This window comes from Euprymna scolopes, chromosome 18 (assembly GCF_053919585.1).
Source record: "Euprymna scolopes isolate OS-2025 chromosome 18, ASM5391958v1, whole genome shotgun sequence".
Classification (NCBI taxonomy): Eukaryota; Metazoa; Mollusca; class Cephalopoda; order Sepiida; family Sepiolidae; genus Euprymna; species Euprymna scolopes.
In genome coordinates this window covers 89,655,221-89,669,941 of record NC_136499.1, presented here as the reverse complement: position 1 = coordinate 89,669,941, position 14,721 = coordinate 89,655,221, and positions in this window count along the sequence as shown.

The following is a 14,721-nucleotide window of genomic DNA, read 5'->3' as shown; positions in this document are numbered from 1 at the left end:
ATCAAGATCCAAGGATCGGCCTATGGTCGCATTTATATAACAAATTGTTTTGATGCACGACCATCGAGGACAACCTGGATTTTTCTTATATTTTAGAAGGATCTAATTATGTGAATTATCCGTCCAGTAAAATTATATGATCTGATTCTCCATAGAAGAGCATTTTTATTACCCTATCAAAAGCCCACCTTCCCTGCTTTATGATTTGTGTCTTGTTTTCGAACAATAATCATTTTCTACATGCAACGTCCGAATGCACATGCTTTATCCTGTTCTAATCAGTCGCTAACCAAGGATGATAACACAATTTCGGCGGCTAAGGCGAAATTGCCACTCTTAGCGGCACCAGCAATATTCGCACCCGATCAACTAATAAAAAAACGTATAATCCCGATCGGTTGTAAGCATTTACAACAAGAGTAATTTCACAAATGTTACTGCAGAGAATTAAATATTCAGCGGCTTTTCTTAATTAAAAAAGCAAGTTTTTTTTGTCAGACAACCAGAAATCGTTCTACTTTGATGTCATTAACTGGATTCGTGACCAAATCCAACTTGATGCTTGTTGGGCCATCGTCTGCAGACGCTGCAAAGCACATCTCGAAGCCTGGCCATGTGTGTCAGGGCGTTTCACAAAACCACGACATCATACTTCAATGGAAAGCACGTAGCTCTACACAGTCAGATCGAAGGGATTCGTAAGACTCATTTTTTGCATTTATGTGCAACCTCCATATCTATTTTTCTTATGGGACAGTCAACTCCGCAAGCACACACTTCTTTAAATGTGATCGAACAACCATGTGTAGGTGTTAGTTTATTTGTACAGCATGTACTGGAAAGTTTAAACGTGTGGAATTATCAGGAGCTACCTCCCAGACACTGATTTTATCTAGCAACATTGAACCATTTGTTTTCCATCTATGGCATTCGCCTTCTCTGATAAAACGGATATCTGTTTTTTGTTTTTGTTTTTGTTGTTGTTTTATTTTGTACTTAGAGTTTACCATGTGGCTGCTTCACATTGTACTGTGACGAGACCCATAGTCACTATCAGTACCTTATTATGGCGCCAATTGTACATAAACAAGGAATTATTGCATGTCCGAAGCACATGAGGCAATGTTCCTCGTTGCTTTGACATGATATGCAAGCATTACAGTTTGAGGTGTGTAGCATTCGGTAAAAGACCATAAGTAGATCGTAGAAGGAATGGTATGACTAACGGCTCCATCAGTGTATTCCATGATAGTTTTATGAGTATGACTTATTCACATTAGTCCAAGCGCATTGTTTTTCCTGAGTCACAGTAGCCGTTCGTTTTCCTTCCTCAAATGCTCTTATTTATGTGATCAGCATACTCCTTATTTCATAGAACCTTTCTTCAGAAAAGAATTAATGGATCGTACTGTCCGGTCAAGCTCAATTGGTCACACCCATTATTTCTTCGTACAGAGGATGTATAAAGCTTCTTGTGTAGCCTCTGCTGCTGACCACTTAATATACCTGCTCTTATCTCTGGTTTTTCACTGAGAACTATTTTATCAGGCAACTCCCTCACTATTAGACGGCCATCCCTACCTTCCACTAATGATATCAGGGAACTGTAAATGTCCAGAGTTTGTGTAGAGAATAATTGTTAAAAATAGGAATGAACACTCAACCATATACACACATGCTTGCTGACACACTGCTGTATTCGATTGACACGATACTTTACTCTATTACTATGGAATCGCGACAAAAATATCATAAATATTTAAATTCAAATTAAATTTGCTGGAGAAAGAATGCAAATACGATGGCACACTGTTAAAATTGGATCGAGTCCTTTGCAAGAGAAATCTAGCGTTTATCATTGAAAGTTTTGATAAGAGAAAACAAAGAGTTACATCTCGAAATAAATTTGAACTGTATTGTATCATTACGTTTGTGAAGGTGTTGCTTTTGTAATTGCTATTTTAAAAATTGCAAATAAAAAGACGAAAAGAAAAGTAACATTCTGCAGCTTGTTTATTTGTTGTCAGAAAACAAATAAAGATACGTTAGTTAGAAATTACGGTTGCATGTGTCATTCGTTAATAAAAAATAGAAATATTAAAATGGCGGCGTCGACCATGGAACAGGTTTGAGAAAGTAAAATGATGGAGAGAAAATGCAAACCATTTCGTAAAAATTATATTAACGGCGATCATTTTATGCGATATTTTTCTTTTCTTTATTTATTTGAAGTTGTCATATTTATTATAGCAGCATTTGTTTCGGATGAACGGGGAGACAAAATTTTTAAATCTTATTTATAAAACTAATTATGTCTATCTGTCTGTCTCCATTTTTTCGAACTGTATCTCCTCAAAGACGGTAACTTCTCAGGCTCAAATGCTACAAATTACGTTTTTGCTTCGATTTAAGTTGTGATACACAAGTCACTTTTTGTTTGCAATAAGGACTATATATAAGGTACAATATCCAATGAAATAATTGATGGATAATTGACTTTTTAATCTGTTGTAGCAAAGAAAAAAAAGAGTACACAAATCCTCAGCTCGCTGCAGCAGCGTCGTCTGTCGGTACTTTCTGTAGACTCGTTTTCACGTCCGGCCCATCTGCTCCAGTGGCCTATTTTTATAAAAGACAAAGTCTTCAAAATTTGCATATTTGCATATGTGCGTGAGAGCACACGAGATTCTGCGAGACTGCATTGTTATATAAGGCCGCAGGCGCCATTTTAGACCTTTTTCAGCATCATGACGCTGCGTCGGCAAAGCGCATACCGATGCCGTTTAAGAGGTTAGCCTGTGTTCCCACAATTTTCGCCACATAATAATATATACAAAGTTTAAATAAATAAGAGTAGTGTTTTTTACTATCGTACAACGCCAGGCACGAATCGAGTTTCGGAATGGAAGCCACATCGATTTGTTTATTATTTTTTTAATTCGAAGATGGTCAAGACAGTTTACGATTTAAAAGTAATGTCTTTGGAGCATAGTGGGACAAATATTTTTAAGGAACTAAAATATACTTTTTGATTTTATTCTAACTATAATCTAAGTCTCTTCATGTGTAGTGTCGTCTCCTTATTTTTTCGCGGCTTTCTAATCATTAAATGCGTTGGCGATTTCTTGAATTGATTCAGAATTCTCCCTCAATATTTTTATTGACTCTATTCTGTGATTACTGATATGATTCGGATATTCATCTATTACAGGTATCTTTTTTTTTGTAATTATTAGAAAACATGTTGTGTTTGCAGGTATATTTTCAAACGAGGTGTTAAGTCCTATTTTAATCGCGTAAATTAAAATAACACAAACAAAACCTATACTGAACGCACAGCACAATTGTAGTTTAACACATTTTGTGGTGGCGACAGGCGTCTTGAAGATGATTAGCGTAGTGATCGGCCATGGGATGTTGACAACGATGAATTAAGAGCTTTAGTCGAGACCAATTCATGAACAACTGTTTGGGAACTTGATTCTAAATTAGAAGTAACGTATACGACCATTTGCAACCACTTAAGACAGATTGGAAAGATGAAAACACTTGATTAATGTGTGTCTCATGAATGGAATGCCAACCAGAAGAAACGCTGTTATGAAGTATCATTTTGCCTTCTTTTACGTAACAAAAAGGATCCCTTTTTTTCTTTCTTTTTTTTAAATAGGAATCACCATTAATCACGGCCAAGAGGCCGCTCGAGGATAAAGGTTAAAGAGTGTACAGTAAAAATTGGACAATATAGTAACCGTTAGTAATAGAGATTCGGTAAATTTGTTAACTTAAGTGGAACGGCCCATCAAAAACTTGTTTACGTTTGACTTGAAGACAACCATATAGTAGTTAGCTGGAAAGCAGAAAAACGGGAGACAATTGCATAGGCGTGGAGTTCTAAGAAAGAAGTTTTGCTCATGGAATCTACGCTTAGGTTTAGGCATAGATAAAGAGTGGGGGAAAGAGTGATAGCGTTTTCTGCTAGACGGGTGTTTCTTGTGAAAGTTTGGAGAGAGGGGGCCATAGAATGGAGCTCAGCCGAGCACCTGCCATGAAAATAATGATAAAGCAGAGACAAACTCGCAACATCTTTTCTGTGAGATAGAGGTTGCAGGGAAGAGAAAAGGACATCCCCACAAGTCTATTCGAACTCTATCAAGGTAGGAAAAGTCCTTTCCAGCAGCTCCTGCCCGGATGTGGCAACAGTACTCCATCCTTGGAGACACCTGGCTCTTATATAGAAAGAGAATTGCATCAGAAGTTAGATATCTACTGGATCGATAGAAGGAGCCCACCATTGTTCCAGCGGCATTGGCAATGGATTTTATGTATGTGTCCCATTTAAGATCAGTAAAGGTCAAGCCCGGAAGCTTGTCAAAACATGAGGCCTCCCCAAGATCAATTCATTTCAATTGATACCAGATGGGCATCAGAGCGTTGATGATATAAAGGTAAAAGCCTGGTTTTAGATGCATTAAAAGTAACAAGCCACTTCTTTCCCCATTGTACCACTTGTTCAAGATCAAAGGAGAGAGAATCAGAGAGAACGTGGTCGTTTACGGTCTTAGATGTGCTACCATAGATAGTAGTGTCATCAGCATAGATGTCTACGAATGATGTAAGGATGTGATTTGGAAGACCATTAATATAGATCAGGAAGAGAGTTGGGCACAGGATGGACCCCTGAGGGACTCCAGCATTAATACTAAGAGCTTCTGATTTCCTCCCATCAACCACTACTCTTATGAACCTATCAGAGAGAAATGATTAAATAATTAAGAAGACATTTCCAGCTATACCGTAGCTGGAGATCTTGTGATGCCATACTCTATCAAAGGCCTTTGATATGTCAAGAACAATTGCCCTAGAAAGGTAGCCTTTGTCGAGAGATTCGCTAATCCCATGATATATAACTGTAAGCACATCTGCTGTAGATCTATAGAACGGAAACCATATTGCTTGTCACTAATAAGGTTATTTTTGCTACGATGGTTGATTACTTCTCTATTTATCACAGATTCCAGCAACTTACTCATGACGCACAGGAGACTTATTGACCTGTACTGTGAGGGAGATGAGCGACCACCTGAATTCTTAAATATGGGGCATACTGATGAGATTTTCCAGGATGATGGGGTGCAATTCTCCTTAAGACAACGTTTAAACAGTTTTGTAAGTATGGGCGAAAGTTCTGTTTGAAGTCTTTTAAGTATTATAACTGAAATACCATCAGGGCCGGTTGCTTTACTGGAATCAAGGTTTTTTGATTAGCTTGGCAACATCATATACATATATTTGTATATCCCATAGTATGTTTTCTGATACAGGAGAAAATATTGGGGGTTGGCAGTCTTGGTCGCAAAGGGTAGAATTTGCTGCAAAGTCCTTGGCAAAGAGCTTGGCTTTGTCTGATTCTGACGAGATTACCTCAGGTCGATTTATAAGAGTTGGGATAGAGCACACGCTTCTGTTCAGGATTCTGTTTGCTATTTGCCGAAACTGGTGGAAACCAAGCCGCTGCACAGCTACTTTGGACTTGACGGACTGAGCATACAACTCTCTTGCGTTCTTTACTACTTTTTTACAGTGGTTGCTGGCAGTTCTGAAAGCGGCTATAGTATCAGTACATCTATTACGTTGGAAGCAACGGAAAAAGTGATTTCTATGTGCAATGACAGCATCACATTCTGGAGAGAACCATGGCTGGCTGTTAGGTTTTTGCTGGAATTTTTTCGAGGGTTTGAAACGGTCTATACCTACAATTAATCATTCTCTCAGACCTGATACTATATTAAACATGGAACGTAGAGGTAGATCTGATATAAATGTGCGGGAGCTATCCCAGTCAGCCATAGAGTATCGATATACTGTACGATGGAGAGGTACACCTGGTGACTTATTACATTTCATTTTTATCTTAACTGATACAACTGAGTGGTTGGAAGATCCAAGTGGAGAGAGAACAGAAGCTGAACAAAGCTTAGGGCAAATTGTGAAGAAAAAGGTCTAGGAGACTTGCACACTGGCCGTCAGTATTTTCCTCGTACATTTTCATTTCCAAATTATATTTATACCATTCACGTCTGCCTTCGAGGAAAAATATATTTCACTCATCTATGCGCCCATCTCAAACTGATTAACACTCATGATATATAAGGTAGTTTAATTTGTTTACAATTTTATTATTTTTCAATAAATAAATAGTGTATTTGCGTAGTAAGAATATTTACTCATCAAATAAATTATTTTTTCATTCACATAAAAACTTAAGCGCATTGATGATCTAATGTATTTCGTTTCAAAATATAGTGTTAACGTTGAATAAATTGTTGTCATTTACAAGATGACACGTTCGCCACATATATTTAGCAAAGTAGTTACCTATGTTCGGTTGAAAGTATAATTCATATTATCTCTATATATAATAAAATGACTGCCAAAATTCCCTCTAGGCGAAAGTACCGTACGTTTGTAACAACAGATACCACATCTAGGCTAATATTAATTTTATTAATTTATTTAAAAAAAAAAATTTTAATGCTCATCTCAAAAATGAATTCCGATTAAGGAATAATATATATATATATATATATATATATATATATATATATATATATATATATAAGCTAATATTCAGTATGCAGCTTTCGAACACCAGTTTAGCTACATTTACTCGTGATATTAAAATATTGCATTACATCCTACGAGCAACACCATCACAATCGCAACATTTTTAGAGGAAGGGGTCCTATTTTTTCTCACTAAATATTTAGTACTATCAGTGCTACTAATTGTCCAGACAAGAAGTCTACACTTTGACGGATTCTGCTATAACACTGATCGTAATTTTATTTTTGCAACAATACAATTCCGTAATTTTTTGGAACAAATCGTAAAAAATCACGCAATTATTTGGAAACGAAACTCTTCAAGATATAAATATATATGAAATAATAAATATATATGAAATACGTCTGTTTAAAACATCACTAATCTACACAAGCCAACAAAATATAACTATAGTGACATGAAAAATACGTCAATGTTTATATATTTACACACACACTATTTGTGTTTTCCAATTTTGCTTTTTCGTTCGTAAAAATCTGGCTATTATTATAAGTTTGGCTATTTTGGGCATTTTTTCTGAAAGATTTAGTTTTATATGTGTATTACAGTATTGCAAGGAATAAGAGTAAGCTATTAGACACGTTTATCTTTCTAAACGCGTTGAGAATCATTGTTCAGGTCCGCAGCAGTATTTTTGGTAGTTTATTCTTTTCTGAACTCATTGTTGATACGTTAGGTAAAGGCACAGAATAATCACTGCACATGATTTTACGAATGGTTTTATGGATACGAACGTTTTTACTACAGCACTGCACATTCATTTTGTCCATAGGCGCCAGTGCCCGCTATTTTACTGAGTCAGCATTGTCTCCCATAACAATCGTAGTTTAATTGTTTTGTTTTACAAGTGGTGGAGCGGATCATACTTACGCCGGGCAAAGCCGGTACACGGGTCCTGCTAGTAATAAATATTTACACAGTATTTAAGTAGCTATTACAACACCAGGTCGCTTGCTTATATTACGAGTACACTTATTGATTGACTAATATGTATAAGATGTACACGATAAAGGAGTATGAATGGGAATTGCAAACTTCACCAATGTAATGAATTATCACTGAGAATAATAGCATTATTTTAGCATGAATATATCTTATTGAGCAGAATAAACAGGCATATGTGTTAGTTCCATTCCACTATCTGTAATTAAGTATGTGATAATCTGTATTGTGTTACTAGAGAAACGTATTTTACTAAAAAGTCTAATAATCGTAGTTCGTGGTTTTAAACTTTTGTTAAGTAATTCAAACCTTTAGTTCAACCTATTACAGTGTTCAGTGTTAAGTTGATTGTTGATCACTCTGTGATTCGAAAAGGATGTGTTCTTAGATGTGGTTCAGTTTTGTGGAAGCAGGCCGGTGTTATGATGGAATAGATTACCTTCATGATATGCTATGATCATTATCAGCTACAATTGTTAATTCACCCGTTTCCAACACAATTTTCTAAATTATATTTGCATCATTGACGATTAGATCATTGGTGTTTTTCTATTCAATTTACCATTAGTTTTTACGACTTGATAAGTTCTTGTGTCTTAGAAATCAGAAAACGCATCATTTGAAGAATTGTCAAGTTGCTACATGTATAATCTGATCACTTAGATTTAAAATCAGATGATTTTCGTTTTACCCTTTATGACCTGCTATTGATTTTTGAGTGTAAGGATGTACTGGTTAATCGCGGGTAATCGGGAATCAGCCTCGTCAAGCACTTTGGTAATTAATTGGTGATCAATGGCGTAATCGATAATCGTTCGATTTATTACTTGTCGTTTTCTATTAAATTTAAACAACGTTTTAACGTTAAATGACTTATCAGATAGCTTTGGCACATTAACACAGTAACTACTGATTTTACTCAACATTTATTAAGTGTCTGGTTGCTGTTATGTTTTTCTTTGCTTTTGTTGTTTTATTAAATGAAATTAAAAAATAAAAAGACAATGTTCTAATTCTAAAATGAATTAATTAAAGACTAGTTAAGAAAACATGTACAACAAGCTACAAAGTAGAAAATCCAATTTTAAATGAATAAATATTAGCTAAAATGTTGCTTTAATTAAAGCATGCTGCAATGGTTACTTCTGTTTCGAATCCGCTCGAAATCTACTTCTTATTTATTCCTGCTGTATATCTCCTTTGCTTTCATAGTCTCATCGGTATTTAAAGTTGCTCATAGCTTCATACACACTACGACCTATATTAAAGAGTCTCTCGTTTTCCATGGAGGAAAGTAGTATGCTTAAATATATTGACGGCAGTTTACTCAGCAGTGGTAAAATTCCCTGCGTAAGTTTACGAATTATTTAAAACAGTCATCATATCTTGCGAGCTGTGGTAAATCAAAAAATAATTATGTTCTTTTGTGCACTTATGAATAGTATATTTACTCATTTGGAATTTATGCCGTGCTTCTTGTATTTTATTTTTCTTTCTAATTTCAGTCTCCAGGTTTAACTCAGATTCCACCTGCTATAAGTTTGCGTTTGTTACTGTAAATTTATTTAAAGCCTATTCACGAAACAGACTTGCATGTTCAACGTATTTGCAGTTTGATCTCTTTGAGCAACAGAAGAGTTGGAAGAAGTGTAGCCTAATTCTGCTTTGCTATCATCGCTAGAAAGAAGAATAAAAATTCTACGTGAATCTTGGATCATGGGAAGTATGCACACACAAGTTTTTATCATTTATAAAAGACTAGCAGGGCTACCCGGCGTTGCTCGGGACCGTATAAATAATGAAAAAACAAAAGCAGATATTGAACATATGTTTTATTCTTAGGGGAGAGGAATCTTTCATCTCAAGTTTTAGCGTTACAAACAAACATTTGTCTTTTATATATATAGATAATGACAGGTTATTTTGGGGCCCCCCTCGAAGATAACTGATTAGTTGACCAACTTCTAGTGGTCTGTTTGACGTGAAATTTCGATATTTGTCATCCGGGTGATGGGGCTTCGATATGATACCAAATTTGTCAAGTTTGGTTCCGTCTTTCAAAAGTTTGAGCGTTACAAACAAACATACATACACACAGACGTTTGGCTTTTATATATATAGATGAAAATTTTATTGCTCAACAGTGGTAAGAAATATTCCGGGAAAGTCAGAAATATCAGCATTAAATTAGACAGCTTTTGGCAGACATAATTTCAGAGCTTATATAGTAGGTATTATTATTGATATAGTTAAAGTTCTGTAACTTATTTGAGGATTTCCTCAAATTTACTCCGTAACTGGAAATATTTTAAAACACATCTTGGATTAGTTTTTGATTTTTACATTTAAACTTATCCTGTATTTCAAGCAGTTTGCTAATTTCTAATAAAGAGTGAGAAAAGTGAAATACTATAATTCGGTTCGATGAAACGATTGTCATCACATCCTGTTTAGAAAATAATGAGTAATGTTTTGAGAGTGGCAATGAGAATTGTAAAAACATTTTGTACATAATTTTGAGAAAATTAATCTTCTGTAGATAGACTAATATTGTTTGTCTTTCTTCCTGCCTGCCGCTTCGATATTCGCTTTCAGCATACCAGACCCTGGTCACGGCACCAATTGTAACGCCTCCTCGAGAAGGTTGTTAAGGACTCTTATTTCTCTGGATTCTCGGCACGTGTCGTCTAGACTCCTCGGAGTTGTTATATGAATCTGGAATGCTGGAAGCTAATATCGAAGCAGCAGGCAGGAAGAAATACAAACAATTTTAGTCTATCTATAGAAGATTAATTTTCGCAGAATTATGTACAAAATCCGTTTACAATTCTCATTCAGAGTGTGTAAGTTCTTTTCAAAGTCTCAACTCTCTTCACAGACAGCGACAGACGGATGAATGAAGTGGGGAGGGGTCACGTCTCTTCTCGGATTCTACGAGCAATCTGCTTCAACTCCCAACTCTACTCTGCGACTCAACTCTATCTCTCCACTCTCTGACTAATTTTCGCACGACAGTCGTATATATATATATATATATATATATATATATATATATATATATATATATATATATAGTAAGGTACGTGGATGCGGTGGAAATTTTCCCAGCTAATAAGATTTCGCCACGAAATCTCAACGAAATCCTAAGCCCCAGGTCCCTAGGTGGCCACCATTCCCATACCTGAAATCTTTTCACGATGTTCAAGGTCAGATGTCAATTCTGACATCCGACCCTGTGTTCATTTAAGGCCAGACAATATTATAAGTGAAATTTCCTGTTATCAACTTTTAGCCGTAAAAATATATTTCTCTGGTTTTCAAACAATATCTATTTTGACATAAAATAAAAAATATATATTTATCTTCTCTATCTTACATCCTTGTGTTATCTGGCGTCACCCGGGAATACAAAGCTACCTCAGCGTAGTTCTAACGCTCCTCAATGGGGGAGTACATTACATATGTATGAAGTGTGATATTATATTTAAACTACAATCACTGACACGAACAACCATATTTGTTCATAAATCCCGTAGAATTAGGAAAAAATGTATTATTCATCCAGAACATTGTGAGATTCTTCGCTTATTCTTGCGTTTTTGTGTGTATCAGGGAATAAACAATTCTAAACACAGCTCTGAACTGTTCTTAGTAATTTGAAAGACAACGATCTTTCAAACTCAAAAAGGGGCTATTATTCGTAGTAGTGTTCGGAAATGTATGTAGTAAAAAAATGTTCCTTATTTCCTAAAGAGATGATTGAATGTTTATTTTACTATCATATATCTATCTTAAATTATTTTTCCGCGAAGAACATTTTTGATAGAAAACTGTAATTTGGACCCAGTTTTGTAATAAGCCTAGTAAACCCAAGATTAAGTGTTACAGAGTATAACTAAATAACAACAACAGCCATTTCTTTCGTCAGATAATGCACCTCTAGTAACTTGTAGTCATCAATATCTCAAGTTTTCATCTTATCAAATAGTGTTTCTTTAATGGTTTAGTGCAGTTTCTATCCCTATTTCCTGGAATGTCTGTCCCTGCGAATTTATTTTCTCTTCTAATCCGAAACTTTTGCTTCTTTTGGATGAAATTTTTTAACACGGTTTAACATATTACTTGTTGTAAAATGTTTTTCTCTTTTACACCATTTAATATGATGGACTTAAATAATTTGCAGACATATGGAGTTTTATTCTTGGAATTGACATCAACACGCTTCCAGCAAAAATTGTCATTATGATTTATGGTTCCTGTGAGCATTTAAAAAAGTTTAACCATTTAAATTACTTATGTCTGATATCTAATTAATAATTTATTTTAATAGAATATCTTTATATAATATATATATGCGTGTGTGTATGTGTGTGGGTGTGTGTGTGTTTGTGTGTGTGTGTGTGTGTAATTGTAGCTCGGGCCCAAGTGTAAAGTATTAACAGGAACTTTAAAACAAACTTATATTGAGAGAGCCCATTCAGATTTTGAATAAGCTACATGTTTCTCAATCCCCAAGCTGTTTATCATCACCCTTCTTATGTTTCGCAGTTTGTCCGAGCAACGCCGAGTAAGCTGAATGATTAATACTACGATCGTTATTGCTGTTGTAAAATAAAATGTTCGAAAAATGTATCAAGGCGAAATTTCAAGATAAACATATTTATGCTAGAAATGAAAAAGAATGTTTTCATAATTAACACAAACAGAAATGATAGATAAACAAGTATACATGTCGGACACCAGTCGATGTTCATGATTAATACGGGTTGAGGACAGCATTTGAAGTGAGATGTTTTTGTATACTTAAGGTTTTAGTCAGTTAATAGTTAGAGCGTGAAGGAGACAAACAGAGAGTTGCGCCGACCACTCGTAATAGCTCGGAGCACCCGGAGAAGAGAGAGGTTCAACGCCTATTAAATGTAAGGAACCTAGGACAGCGTGCAACTTTTCAATGAAGATTCGTGAGTAATAAAGTTGCGGAAAAGACAACCCGAGATTTGTTGCTTTATTCGGGTGAATCTTCTTTGCAGTTTTCTGCCAAACAAAACCAAAAATCAAGCAGTTATTTTCTCCGATTGGCCAGACGTTAAACCGCCTGAGAACTGTTATCTAACCCTTTTGATGTAAATCTTATATGTCTGTTGAACTGAATCTGTAAGCATATCGACACGTTAAATACAAGAGAATTAGACAGTTATAAGTATTCATAAATATATACACGTTATGTACAATAAATAGACACGTAAACACATGAAATTTTACAAACTGATATACCCACGTTTTTATATTGTTAAACGAACTATATTGACCTTATTCTTACTAATCAACGGGGCTATTTTACTCAGTTCTTTATTTTTCTAAAGCCTCTATACCCGGATTGTGCTGTGTCAAAAAGAAGTATGAGATTATTTGCATAGATTGCTTCTTTTTTTTGTTTACTTGCCTCCCCACTAGGGTGTCTACCCTCGTAGGGAGGTAAGTAAACAAAAAACAAAGTCGGTTTTTAGTGTGGAGGTAAATCAGCTTCCCCCAAAAATTAATTACAATTTTTTTTTTAAATGTATCAGCCAGGAAGGATTTCTTCTCCATTAACCGAGACTAAAAAGTGGTGCAGCATCAGAACAGATACTGTATTTTGATCCTGGCCCGAAGGCTAATTTCGTCGAATGCACTATTCTCTCTGCAAACGAAACATTCCTTTCTCCTTCCTTCCTTCCTTCTTTGACCCTGTTATATCGCAAGTTAGACTTATGCGCCGCCGTTTGTGTAAGTTATGTTCTACATTATTCTTCGTTGCAGCAGTTCGTTGGCTGTCTTGGTGTTTTGTCGTGACCTGCTTGTCTGGGCATATGTTGTTCATCGGTAAACGTAGGCTTAATTTATCTTGATGTGTAGATCTTTTTCTAGCCTCTGAAGCTTCTGGTTTACTCCTTTTAACAGTGCGTCCAGTTCTGTCAGATAAATGTGCTGCACATTAAACTGGGTGCAACCAGCTCCCACCCTCTCTGAATAATCTGTTGGTTTCTAACACAACCCCAGTTGTGAACTTGTTTCCACCCAAATCGTGAACTCAGTTCCGTTCACATACAAATTACCTCGCAGAGGATTGGTCTGATGTATCTTGATCAGCATTCTGACCAGCATAATCCTGAGAGAATGGTCATGCGTTTTATCATCCCTGTCAGTGGTAACTTTTTAACGCGATATTTTATGTATGCTGTAGCTACTCGGCCATCTGCCAACAGGAAAATGACCAATCAGTTTCTGCATGCGGAAATAAGTGTTCGCCTTGTCATGACAGGTGGAGATTGGAGTATCTACTTCCTGTATCCATCGTAGTCTACTGTCATCTCTGTGAACACGCAATCCGAGCATTGAAATCCTTCTTGAAGCCGTTCATGAAACTTGCAGACTAGCTCAGTTTTTAAAAAATGTTCCTTTACTCGATCTACAAGTGTAAGCTGCAAATTTACGAAAACACGTTGTCTGTTGTATTGACGTATTCTGGAAATTACTGCAATCATAATGAATCACATTATTATCGACGCAACGTTCAGGCCAAACACAAGTCGTGTAAGGCAATACCATTAGTCCTTCGACATTACCGTCTAAAAAGTGATTTGTGTATGTGCTACTAAGGATAGGAGTTATTATGTTGTTTTTTTGCAAGATCACATCCTTTACGCCTCCATTCCCGCAACTTCTGTACACATCTGCATTTGCATGTAAATGAGCTCCCCATAACCTATCATACGTCACACCTTGATTTTATTCTTCTGTATTACCACTATTATCAGAATTAAAGTTTTAGTTGAATCTAGCTCTTTTTTCTAAACATGGCAGCAACAATCAATCTATCAGTCAGAAAGCCAGTTGTTTTTAATAGTCGGTTTGAATATGACTTGCCACAGAGTAATCTGGTACTTGATTCTTTAGTTGCCCTGGTGTTTGCTTTACTGTCCACTCCCAGGCGACAGTCAATTCTTTCTTTTTTTGGTCAACTACGACACTGAAATCTGGCTAATCGATTTTGTTCTCAGCACACATGTATACGCTTTCCATGAGGAAATGAACTTCACCAAATTCAGTCAAATTCACTTCACCCATAATCTTGAGAGCATCAAATCCCATTAAATGTCAAATACTACGAGT